This window comes from Mus musculus, chromosome 2 (assembly GCF_000001635.26).
Source record: "Mus musculus strain C57BL/6J chromosome 2, GRCm38.p6 C57BL/6J".
Classification (NCBI taxonomy): domain Eukaryota; kingdom Metazoa; phylum Chordata; class Mammalia; order Rodentia; family Muridae; genus Mus; species Mus musculus.
The window spans coordinates 91,527,158-91,540,050 of record NC_000068.7 but is presented as its reverse complement, the minus strand read 5'-3'; the positions used below and the strand labels follow the sequence as shown (position 1 = coordinate 91,540,050).

The following is a 12,893-nucleotide window of genomic DNA, read 5'->3' as shown; positions in this document are numbered from 1 at the left end:
GTCAAAGTTTAAGGAGGCTTGAATAATCTCTCCTTAGAAAAATGAAATATTTTCCAATAAATAGCACAAATTAAAACCACATAAACATTCATAGCTAGAACAAATAAAAAAACTAAATGTGTATCAACATAAATGAATAACCAAAATGTGGTAAACTAATACAGTAAAATAATAGGAATACAAAGAAATAAAATATGAATAAACCTTGTATCACAGTTGAACCTTGACAATATTATGCTAAGTCAAAGGGCTCTATATGGTATGATTCCACTTTTATAAAATGTCCAAAGCAGGTTTTTTAGAAAGAAAGATTAGTAAATAGTAAACACCAAGGGCTTAAATATCTACATGTTCGAGCATAAAATCCTATCATAAAATGCAAACCCTAGTAATCTAGTATTCTTAACTCTTCAACCACCTAAAAAATAAGGCACAGAGAGACTATTTGATAAATAATGTTAGAACTAAGCTTAGAAATTTTCTCCTACTTTACATTCACGACTCTTCCCCAACTATCCAAATGCTTAATAAGTGTGGTATGCTTTTATTTTAAATTTCTATATTCTGATAGTCTACAATAACCAGAGAGCTAATAAGCAGTTTAGTTTTGCCTTTTACTTGAAAAGAATCATTGGCAGTTCAACTCTTCTATGGCAAATTCCCAAGTTCTTGACCTACAAAGCTCTTCACTATCACAATACAAGAGCTCTGAATTGGATTACCATTCCTGGACTCTCACTTTGGCTAAGAAAACGCTACTGCAGAATCATAGTATGAGCCTGAGAAGCGTGAGGAAAGATTTTGTCCACTCAGAGCACAATCTCTAACTTTTATTTCAGCTATCTGGAAGGTTAAGACAAGAGGATGACTCAATTCTAAAGGTTTGAGAGCCAGCCTGGGTAACATATCATTATCACCAATATCACAAACAGACAAACAAACAAACAAACAAACAAAATACAATAAAGCAGACCAGTAAGATGGCTCAGTTTGTAGAAGCACTTGCTGTCAAGCCTGACGACCTGAGCCCAATCCCTGGGATCCACATGATGCAGCAAGAGAGAGACAACTCCTTTAAGTTGTCCTCTGGCATCTACATACAGGCTGGGACATGCTCATCATGACTACAACCCCAAATAAATAAATGTTCTAAAAGTTTAAACCTTTTAAATGACTGCTGACATGCAATGATGCTCATTTGAAAAAAAAAAATCATAAAACAAAAAAAATGAACCTATGTGCTTAGAGATCCTTACTTAAAACACATCTAGGAAGGGCACATGGACTAAAAAAGGATAAAAAATGATGTAACTGTCATAAAATATTTAAGATTACTATTACTTGTCCAAGGTCAAAAATAATCTCATCTCTATGTGGAGAAAGCACAAACGATTAACACGTTCATTCTAACAAATACCTTCACTGCCTCCAGATATTCCCACTAATGAGAATAAGAACAAAAGTTAATCATCTTGCTTAAGTATTCTGCATTATTGGAGGGAGTAATTTGAAAGGCTTCTCTAGCAATTTATCTCACCAAACTTTGGTTGCTTTCCTTGTTCTGGGATCATGACCTCCCAAACATTCCCTCAGAAACTAAGACAGATAAAGTGATGTATCATTTACATTGTGCCATTTTTATCAGCAGGAAAGAAGGTTAGCTGAACTCTCTCTAATAGATGATCATTGTCAATGTCTCCAAAATGGGTACTGTATACCAACACAGGTCTCTGGGGAGATGGAAAGCTAAACCCGCTGTGAATTAGGTCAACTTTGGGAGTTACTGTTCAACACTACCAAGGTGACTGAAAATCTAGAGCTTACTCATGCCGGAGGCTAGCCAGGTCTCTAAATCCCAAACTAAGAATTCAGCTTGCATCCCTATCCTGTCCCACCTGGTTAAACTCTGGTAAAATCAATCCTCTCTTCACCTCAAGCATGAACTAGGCTGCAGAACCACTCAAACACAACACATCCAAACACCCTAGGGCCCTGTCACCACCCACAATTAGAGCTGATGCCCCGGCTTTAGCACACTGCAGAGGGCATTGTTTTCACTCCTTCCTGGACTTATACTCTGAAAGGCCGGTTAAGTCCCATGTACTGTCCTCTAGGACTTCCGGACCAGAATGGGATGCTTGCCCCCTTTTTGTAGTCTGACACTTACGCTACCCTAGCAGGACGAGGTCCGCCCTAATGTCCGTGCAGGATCAGCAGGAATACCCGGTAGCAGGCGGGAGGCGGCGGCATTGGCAAGTCAGCTGCTGGGAACCGCCTCCTACGGGGGCGGGGACAGGAGCACCACTGTCAAGAGTGCCCGCCCCACCCTCAATGCTCTTCTGCACGCACACAGAACGCTTAAAGGGGCCACAGCAACCTTTACCCAGAGGTCTGCAGGCCCAGGATGTGCTGCCTCTAGCTCAAAGGTTTTTCAAAGTAGGAGGTAAATAATGGAACAACTTGGAAGTGAATCTCTGGTTTGATAGTAATAAAGGTAATATCACAAAAGTAAAGATGACTAGTTTCCAATACCACAATTCTAAGGTTTTCGAAGGTTGTAAAAAAGTTACTGCAGATAATAGTCAAACCATCAGAGTAAATTATGGAAGCTGCTTTTTTTCCATTAACTTCTCTTAGAAGTAGCAATTTTCAAACTGCAACATAAAGACACAGAAATTCTAGCAGCTTTCAATGCTTCCCCTTGTCTTTTCACAGACTTCCTTCACAGCAAAAGAAAGGTAATATCAGATAGGTAGGATGGTAACAGGAAGGGAAAAAAAAAACCCTCTTGTGAATAAAAGATGACCTTTCAAAAATTCACCAATAATTTACAAGTCTATGTAAGCAAAGGGATATTGCATACAAATACAATTGGTATATACAACTATGTAATTTAAAAGGAAGTTCTTGAAATTTTTGTAAGGAAACTGCATTAATATCTCAGGGAATAAACAGTATTTTTTCTTGGTCATCATCAGGTAAGGGTATTTACAGAACAAGCCTAGCAACCTTAATTCAATCTCTAGAATCCACACAGAGATGCAAGGAGAGAACTCTACAAAGTTCTCTGACCTCCATACAATTAAAATTAAAAACAAAACAAAACAAAACCCAAAAACTCAAGGAGCAAATATATGGTCTCTGAGAGCTTTAAAGATTATCACTGAGTATCATTTTTTTCACTGAATTCTGTCTCTCCAACTTGTTCATCAAGTCTGACTCCCTGGGTTCTATACCCAAGAATACTAAAACTGCTTTTCTTTCTTTTTTAAAAATTACTTGTGTGTAAGCCGGGCATGGTGGCGCACGTCTTTAATCCCAATGGTACAGTGGGAGAAAGAGAGGGAGGAAGGGAAAAAATATTTCACAACTTCTTCCTGACATTAACTACCTTTAACACTTCAGAAGTCATCTCATCTTTGGGACTTTAGTATTCTCATGTACAGAACTATATATAAGTTTATATTGACAAGTTTCCCACATCTAAAGTATTATGAAATGGTACTTCTCCAGTTACCCAATAATCAAGGTGTTTTCAATGTCAAATTTCTCAGTAATAAAATAACTGTAGCATTGACAAATATTATAGTCCTATTTTCTACCCCTGGATTAAATCATTATGAAGGAATAGTGGTTTGTCTTATTTTAGTATTACAGAAATAGTAATTATCCAAAAGCTTGCTGAAACTCCAACTTTAGAGGCATCTGACTCTTCTGGCCTTATGGTCAAGTGTTTCCACCACCACATAATTAAATTAAGAAAAGTTATTTTAATTAGTAACAAACAACTAGGAATAAATATAATCAAGATGTCAAGGTTCTATACTCTTTCATAACATAATAAAGATCATGTTTAACAAGATAAAAAGGTGCCAGGAAGTGGTGGCACATACCTTTAGACCCAGTAGTCAGGAGGCAGAGGCAGGCAGATCTCTGAGTGCCAGGCAGCCTGCTCTACAAAGCAAGTTTCAAGACAGCCAGAGCTATACAAAAAAACTCTGACCAAAACAAAACATAAAGATACAGGTTATTATGGTTCATTTGCAATCATATCTATAACAAAACTGCAATGTTTTGAATGCACCTCTAGACCAAGGCCTATAACAAGAACAAATACTGTTGCCAAATTAGAAAAACAATGTTTTCTGGCAATTAAAAGGTATTATCAGGGACTGGACAACAGTGAGGCTAACAGGATAGGGAGGGGGTGGGGGGTGGGACCAATCTCAGTGAAAAGCAAATTACAAAGAGGACATCTAAGTTTCCTCTGAATGTCAAAAGGAATGTCTTTTTATCTGTATAAACTGCATGTCTATCTTAATGGAAACATAGATGGAAAGATACAAAGACAATTATATATGCCATGGAGGACACTAGCATATACTACCTAATTCTTTCAGTTGAGAGGGTATACCAATACAGGGCATACCCCATAGTGGAAAGTATACTGTGTATCTGCATCTTGATTTCTAAGTACCCACTAAAAGGACTAGAGCTCAAGAAAGAACAGTCTAATTCTAATTCTGGAGCTGAATTAGGGAAACATAAAGGAGGAGCCCAGTACATCTTGTAGTGCCAGAAAATAAGTCAGCGCTTAAAACAAAACAAACAAAACAAAACAAAAAACAAACAAACAATGGGCTAAGAGACGGCTCAGCGAATGTGCTTGCTAAGCAAGCATGAGGACCTTAGCCCAATCCCCAACATCTATATAAAAGCAAGACAGGACAGAGTAGATTCTGGGGTTCACTGGTCAGTTTAGCCAAAAGGGCAAAAGTTAGGTTCAGCAAGACAGACTGACTCAAAAAATAGATAGATCAATGGAGAAGGTTCAGTGGGTAAAAGCAATTGTTACATATTCCTGATGACCTGAATTAGGGTCCTAGGGACTCACATAAAAAGCTCAATGTGGTAGCATGCACCTGTAATCTCAGTTTTCCTACAATGAGATGGGAGGTGGAGATAGAACTGTCTAGAAGCTCATTAGCTGTGCCAGCTAGCCTGCAGTACCATGGCAATGAAGTAGAAACAGAGACTCTGCCAAAAACCAAACCAAAACAAAAACAAAAAAACCACAACAACCCCCCCCCACCACCAAAGTAGAAGGTAAGGACTACCAAAATTTGTCCTCTAACCTCCATGTGATATACACACACCACAAAGAATTTAAAAAAAAAAAAAGAAAAAAAAAGGGGGGGGGGACTGATGGCACAGACTTATAAACCCAGCTCCTAGTGAAACAGAGGCTAGAGAATCACAAATTCGAGGGGTTTTTTGTTTTGTTTTTTGGTTTTTTCTTTTCTTTTCTTTTTTTTTTTTTTTTTTTGGTTTTTCAAGACAGGGTTTCTCTGTGTAGCCCTGGCTGTCCTGGAACTCACTTTGTAGACCAAGCCTGCCTCTGCCTCCTGAGTGCTGGGATTAAAGGCATGTGCCACCAAGGTTTTTGTTTGTTTGTTTTGTTTTTTTAAAGAAAACTGTGAGATACTGCTCAGTGGCATAGCACTTGTCTAATATTTGTAAAGCCTAGGAATAATTCCCAGTGCCTCAGGAAAATAATAAATGAAACAAGAGTAATAAATTTTCCTTACAGAATTCCAAATAAAATAATATACGGATACTTATTCCTCCAGGAAACGCACCTAAACCCTTCACCTACTTTCAGGATGGTCTAGATTTGAAGACATGTCTAACCCATGACCAAAGGACTTCATGCAGCTTAAAACTTACTTAAAACACCATAAAATTATTTTTTAAATTATTTATTATATGTAAGTACACTGTAGTTGTCTTCAGACACACCAGAAGAGGGCCTCAGATCCCATTACAGATGGTTATGAGCCACCATGTGGTTGCTGGGATTTGAACTCGGGACCTTTGGAAGAGCAGCCAGTGCTCTTAACCGCTGAGCCATCTCACCAGCCCTATAAAATTATTTTTGAGAAAAAAAATTATCCAAGCAGGTGTTATTTCATGTGTGCGTTACTTGATTTTGAGTCTTCACTATGAACTTAATAGATTACAATACCACCACAAAAAGCTGGATACATCTGGCAGCTAGCAACTCACTTCTAAAAGAAAAGGAGAAACAGTAATTTTATCCTTTAATCTGGCTAATACTGCTAGTGATGCTGAAGACAAACCAGGGGCAATCTAACTCTCTAGGGATTTGAGAAAGTGTAAAGTATTCTTAAAGCACTGTTTAAAAAGTCACATTAATGCTAGGCTTGATAATACACGCCTTTAATACCAGCACTTGGGAGACAGAGGCAGGCTGATCTGTGTTCGAGGCCAGCCTGGTCTACAGAACAAATTCCAGGGCAGCCAAGGCTACATAGAAAAACCCTGTCTTCAAAACAAAACAAAAATCACATTAACAGGGCCAATGAGACAGCTCAATATGTAAAATCAGCTGCCACCAAGTATGATGGTTCAAGTTCAATCCCTGGAACTCACATGTTGCAGGAGAGACCCAATTCTAATAAGTTGTCCTCTGGCCCTCCACACATGTACAATGGCAATATGTATGTGCTTGTGCTCGCCTGCTCAAGAATTCTCTCTCTCTCTCTCTCTCTCTCTCTCTCTCTCTCACACACACACACACACACACACACACACACACACACAACACACAACACACAACACACACACACACACACACACACACAACACACAACACACAACACACACACACACAACACACACACACACACACACACACACACACAATAAAACTATCACTCTCAAAATGTCAATGTCATGATAAAACATTTTTAAAGATAGGAGCACTATAGCACTACTAGAATGGTTCGAAAATTAAAAAAATAAAGAAACTTGCTAAAACTAAGTGCAGTCGAGAATGAAGCAACAGGAAACCTCATTCATTGCTGATGAGACTGCAAAGCAGTACAGTCACTTTGGAAGACAGTTTGACAGTTTCCTACAAAAACTAAACATAAGCTGGGTGTGGTGGCACACTCCTTTAATTCCAGCACTTGGGAGACAGAGGCAGGCGAATTTCTGAGTTCGAGGCCAGCCTGGTCTACAAAGTGAGTTCCAGGATAGCCAGTGCTATACAGAGAAACCCTGTTTCGAAAAACCAAAAAGAAAAAAAAACCCTAAACATAGTTTAACCATATGATCCAACAAATTTATTTACACAAATGAAGTATTTACACAAATGAAGTAAAAACTAGGTCCATATAAAGTTCTCATGGCCCAGTATGATGTTGAACACCTGTACTCTTAGCACTTCGGAGGTAGAGGCAGGAGCATCAAGAGTTGAAGGTCAGTTTCAGATACATAGTAAATTCAGTGCCAGCCTAGATTACATCAGACTTTGTTTCAAAAAAATGAACAAAAACTCTCATGAACCTAATCTTTCAGTGACATGAAAGAAGTCAGTCTGAGCACAGTACATAGTGTAGAATGACTCTGGTTACGTATGGCATTCTGGAAGAGGAAAACTACAAGGACAGTAAAAAGATGAATGGTTGTCAGAGTATGAAAAAAGAAAAAAATAAGTGAAATGCGGAGAAATTTTAAGGCAGTAAAACTACTCTTTTTGTTTTTAATCCGGACTCAAGTGTCTACGTATCACAGCACAAGAGAACACAGGCCCATGAAGACAGCAGTCCAGGGTTGAACCAGTCCTACTGTTCTCACATAAGTGAAGGCCTTTATGAGGGCCTAGGCACTTCACACAAGCAACACAAACATAAACCTAAGAATTTTCTAGTTTTCTTAGTGGAAGACTTCTGAGCTTATCTGTTGAGGTATTTTTCATCCAAAGACAACAAACACTGACACATAGTTACACATTGTCTTTGTTTAGCTTCATCACATACAGAAGACTATGTCAGTTTAGACTACTTTTGTTCAAGACTTTTCTACCATTTACTTTAGTTGCTTAAAAAACAAAAGAAAAAAAACAAAAACAAAAAACAAACACACAAACCAAAAAAAGTCAACTATGTAGTGTACGTGTACGTGTGTGTGTGTGTGTGTGTGTGTACAAGTGTGTACCACTTCAGCATCCATGTGGAGATTGATTCTCCTTCAATAGGCGTTGGTTCTTCTTCCACCATGTGGGTCCAGGAGAGAGAACTCAGGTCCTTAGTGGGCATACAGTTCAGGCTATCTTCAAACTTCCTAACAGCCAAAAATAACCTTGAGCTCCTGTTCTTCCTGCCTCTAACATCTAAGTACTGGCAGGTGAGCTCTATCATGCGCACTGACCAACCTACTTTGTTCCAGGCATTGTGTAACATACTAATATAACCTCACAGAGAAAAAACATGTACACTCTGCTTTCATTTCCATGAGGAATTCTGACACACACACACAAAAAAAAAAAACAATCAAATACGTGAAACAGAGAGAAATGAGGTAAAAGGCACCAAGATAGCTATTCTAATTGGGACCATAGAAAACAATGAAGTAAATGTTGTAGTAAGCCTGTTAACATAGGTTTGAAATAAAGGCAAAGTGGGTTGGGACATTCTAGGCAGAAAACAGGAAAAGTGAAGGCCAAAAGGAAGAAACTTAATGTTTTAAAAGTTTATTAAGTAGTCAGGATAAGTGCACTGCTAACAACCTAAGTAGGGCTGGAGAGATGGTTCAGTTGAGAGAACTTGCTGCTCTTGCATAGGACCCTGGTTCTGTTCACAGCACCCACGTGGTAGCTTACAACCACCTGCAAGTCCAGTTCCAGGGGACCCAACACTATCATCTAGATAACTTCTGTGACACCAGACACCATGTGGTACACATACATATATGCAGGCCAACACAATATAAAATAAATATAAAAATTTTTTAAAAAGACCAAAACCTAAGCAACATCTTTGAACTCAAGATGTAAGAGCATGAGAATCATTCAAAACTTCATACCTCTCTAACACTAACCATCAAGAAACAATCACAATTAGATTAACATCTCAATTTTAAAGCTGGCAAGGTGGTACACATTTGTAATGCCCAGCATAGAGATGTCAAAGGCAGGAGGACCCCAAGTTCAAGGCCAACCTAATCTACGTAGGGGATTCTAGGCCAACTAGGGCTATACAGCAAGATTCCTCTATCTCAAAGCTATACACAACTGCCAATTTTAAGGTTCTCCCTGTCTTACCACACTCACAGCTGCCCATAAAGTAAACACTGCTGTATTTTCAACTGGCTCCCTAAAATAATACCATGCCTGTTATCCATATTTCTTATCTCTGGTAGATACATCAAGGAAGAGGAGTGTGCTCTGTTCTAAATCTGTTCTTGAATTTTTTTAAAACAGCCATTACTTTATATATGATGACCCTAAGAGCATAGACCCTGGCATTTAAATTCAGGTTCTGTAAGTCATATGACTCTGAGCAAGCTGCATAATCTGTCTCAGAACTCAAGCTGCCGAGTTCTGCTGTTTGCTGGGGCTGGAACGTGGCCTCCCTTATTCTATTACTAGCTTTCTATTTTCTAAGTACCTCACTGCTTAAGCGTGGCTGTCCTGAAACTTGCTCTGTAGATTGACCTTGAACTCAGAGATCTGTATGGCTCCATTTCTTGAACGCTGGGATTAAAAACAAGTATCACCCCACCTGTGGACTCAAGCTTTCCTTCACCTAGTACTTGCTCTGTTCCAGGCTGGCCTTGAACTGCTTGGCTTTGTCTCCTAGAATTAAAGGTGTGTACTACCATGCCTGCACCTATCTTTCCCCAAAATCCCACTTCCTTAATCTGTTCTCTCCTAGAACATAGGATTCAGCTCCATTTCACTTCCTGGAGCCCCTTTAATACTTGAACCATATGTTTTTTTTTCTCCCTGCCCCCCAGATCTTATTTATTTTATATATATAATGAGTACACTTTAGCCATCTTCAAACACACCAGAAGAGGGCATCAGATCCCATTACAGATGGTTGTGAGCCACCATGTGGTTGCTGGGAATTGAACTCAGGACCTCTGGAAGAGCAGTCAGTGCTCTTAACCGCTGAGCCATCTCTCTAGCCCTTGAACCATATGTTTTAACCACACAATAGAATTTATACCAGGCCGTTTTTTAGACTTCCTTCTTCAAAGCAATCTAAATCTCTTCACGTGGGCCTCAGGCAGACTCTTCAGACAATGGTAAAAAGCAGCCATATTCTTCACCAAAATACCACAAAAACAGTCTCTACTCCACATACTGAAATCCTTCTCCTGAAACCTCTTGGGCCTGATCTGCACAGTTCAAATCATTCTCAACAACAAAGTCTTCCATATTCCTACTAGAATAAGCCCATTAAGCCCCAATTAAAGGATTCTATTGCTTTCCAAATCTTAAGTCCTAAAATCTACATTTTCCCAAACAAAAGTCTGGTCAAGCCTATCACAGCATTACCCCAGTCCCTGGAACCAACTTCTGTCTTAGGGTTTTACTGCTGTAAATAGATACCATGACCAAGGCAACTCTTATAAGGCCAACATTTAATTGGTGCTAGCTTACAGGCTCAGAGGCTCAGTCAATTATCATCAAGGTGGGAACATGGCAGCGTCCAGGCAAGCAAGGTGCAGGAGGAGCTGAGAGTTCTACATCTTCATCTGAAGGCCACTAGGAAAAGACTGGCTTCCAGGCAGCTAGGATGAGGGTCTTAAAGCCCATGTCTCCAGTAAAACACCTACTCCACCAAGGCCACACCTCCTAATAGTGTCATTCCCTGGGCCAAGCATATACAAACCATCATAATTAGCTACTGGTAGTAAACATATTTAAGAATCTTACTTTGTTCAAGGCCCCAGGCTAAGCTAGAGAGATTATAGAAACTGTAATGTACTATTGTAAATTGTTCAAAAGATAAATATGTTAAACTCCCTCAGGCGCTTTTTTCCCCAGGCTCACAAATGTGTTCCTTGAATCTAGTATAATGTTTAATATCCAACAGCCATCAATCTCCCAGGCACTAGACAGCCTGGCTTTACTAAATTATAAAGTTTTCATTTGCTCTTGTTAGGTTTGTGCTGTTTTTTGAGACAGTCTCACTCTGCAATCTATTTTGGCCAGGAACTAACTATGTAGCCCAGGCTAGTCTCATGCTCACAGCCATCTTCCTGCTTCAGTCTCCCACATATTAAAATTAGAGGTGTGAACCATCATGCCTTGCAAGTTTTCATCTTCATCAAGATTTTTAACCACTGGGAACTGGAGAAACAGCTCAGACTTAAGTACACTTGTTGCTCTTGCAGAGGACCCAAGTTTGGTTCCCAGCACCCACATGTCTGCTTATAAGCATCTGTGACTCCAGTTCCAGGGAATCCAATGCCTTCTTCTGAAGGAAGTCTGTGGGGACAAGCACATCCATGCTACACATACATATACAGAACGAATACTCATAAATCTTGGGAAAAAATATTTTAACACTATCCAAAGCTATTGTTAAAGAAGTTAATTATTTTTAATTGCTCTTTCCAAACTGAACTGCTGCTGCTGAATTACCACACACCAGCCCACATAACTCAAAATTGATAATCCAAACTTTAAAAGAGAGGAAAGTATATGGCATATTGTAATGGAATACCTTTGCTTGCCACCTCCTTATGTGAACAGCATTAAAAACGTATGTAAAAATGTTGGGACCAGAGAGGAGGGTTAAATGGTAAGGGTGTTTTCTGCCAAGCCTGACAACTAAGGTTTGGTCCCCAGACCCACACGATAGACGTCAGGCAATTTGCCTGACACCAAGCATATGCACCCACTCACAAAAATAAACAAAAGGTCCTTAAAAATATGTATATGTATAGGTGTTTTGCCAGTGTGTATGTGTGTGTGTGTGTGTGTGTGTGTGTGTGTATCACGTATATGCAGCACCCATGGATGCCAGAAGTGGGCATCAGTCCCCATGGTCCTGAAGTTACAAACGGTTGTGGCTGCTGGGACTAGACCCAACTCCTTTGAAAAGCAACCATTGCCCCCTAAATACTGAGTCCTCTCTCCAGCCCCAGGTAAAAAAAAAAAGTAAAAGTTTTGTGTACAATTTTTTCATTACAGGCTTACTACAGTGATTTAACTTATATTGGAAAAAAAAAAGTTGATTTTGATTTTCTCTTTATTAAATCGTACTTGACCAGTCACTTTAGAAAAGTCTCAAATGACCATTAACTTGATTTATATTCTCGCTCTTTAGGTCACAGAAGATGTTTTCAGGGTGATGAAAATGGAGAAAAAATATTTCACCTTTCTAAAAATGAGTTTCCAGTTCTATAATTATGCATAATGTAATACAAGCATCCTATCTGGGCCAAGATTTAATGCCTTGGTTCCTAGGAGAATTAAGAGTCATGCATAAATTTGGGACAAGTTCTGCAAAAACCTCTACTGGTGCTGAATCAGAAACTCATTGTTAAGATTCATCAACAAGAATATATTCTTTTACACACAGCAGCCTCTCTGGCAACATCTCTTTCATCCTGCCCTCCGCAAGAAACAAAATGGGATGCATTCAATCTTGCATAGCAATTACCACGACTTTGGGCAGCTCTCTCAACAAGGATTTGCTAAGCGCTAAAAAGTGAGAATCTCATTCACCTAGCGGCAAGGCCTGGCTCACCTACCCTGCTGGCTATTGTACTGGTGCCGGAAACCTTCAGAGCTGCAAAATCCCTGAACTCTGCTGACACTTTCTGAGGGAGAAAACCAAGGGCGGGGCGGCGAATGAACAGCATCCTTACAAAATCATCACAGGTAGTGGACGCAGGGATGGAGGCAGGCCCAGGCACCAGGCTCTGGTCCCGGCTCGGAGGAGACAACTAGGCCCTTCACACCCACCACAGCCCTCCCGTGCTCTTGTTCATTCATTTAACAATTCCGCGAGGCGCACTCCTCCACCAAGGGCCTGCCGGCAGGGCCCCCGCCCCGGCCTCGGACAGCT

At 39.8% G+C, this 12,893-nt stretch overlaps 1 protein-coding gene across 5 annotated transcripts in view; it reads right to left on the bottom strand.

Moving 5' to 3' along the window:
- Positions 1–12,893, bottom strand: part of Ckap5 (cytoskeleton associated protein 5) — a 93,933-nt gene that overhangs the window by 80,629 nt on the left and 411 nt on the right. The window contains exon 1 of one of the 5 annotated variants that reach the window (XM_030252169.1): positions 2,168–2,263. The exons of the other annotated variants lie outside the window; for them this stretch is intronic. The gene's annotated coding sequence lies outside the window, so the exon portion shown is untranslated. Of the gene's footprint in view, positions 1–2,167; positions 2,264–12,893 lie in introns of those variants that run through there. 5 annotated transcript variants of the gene reach the window in all.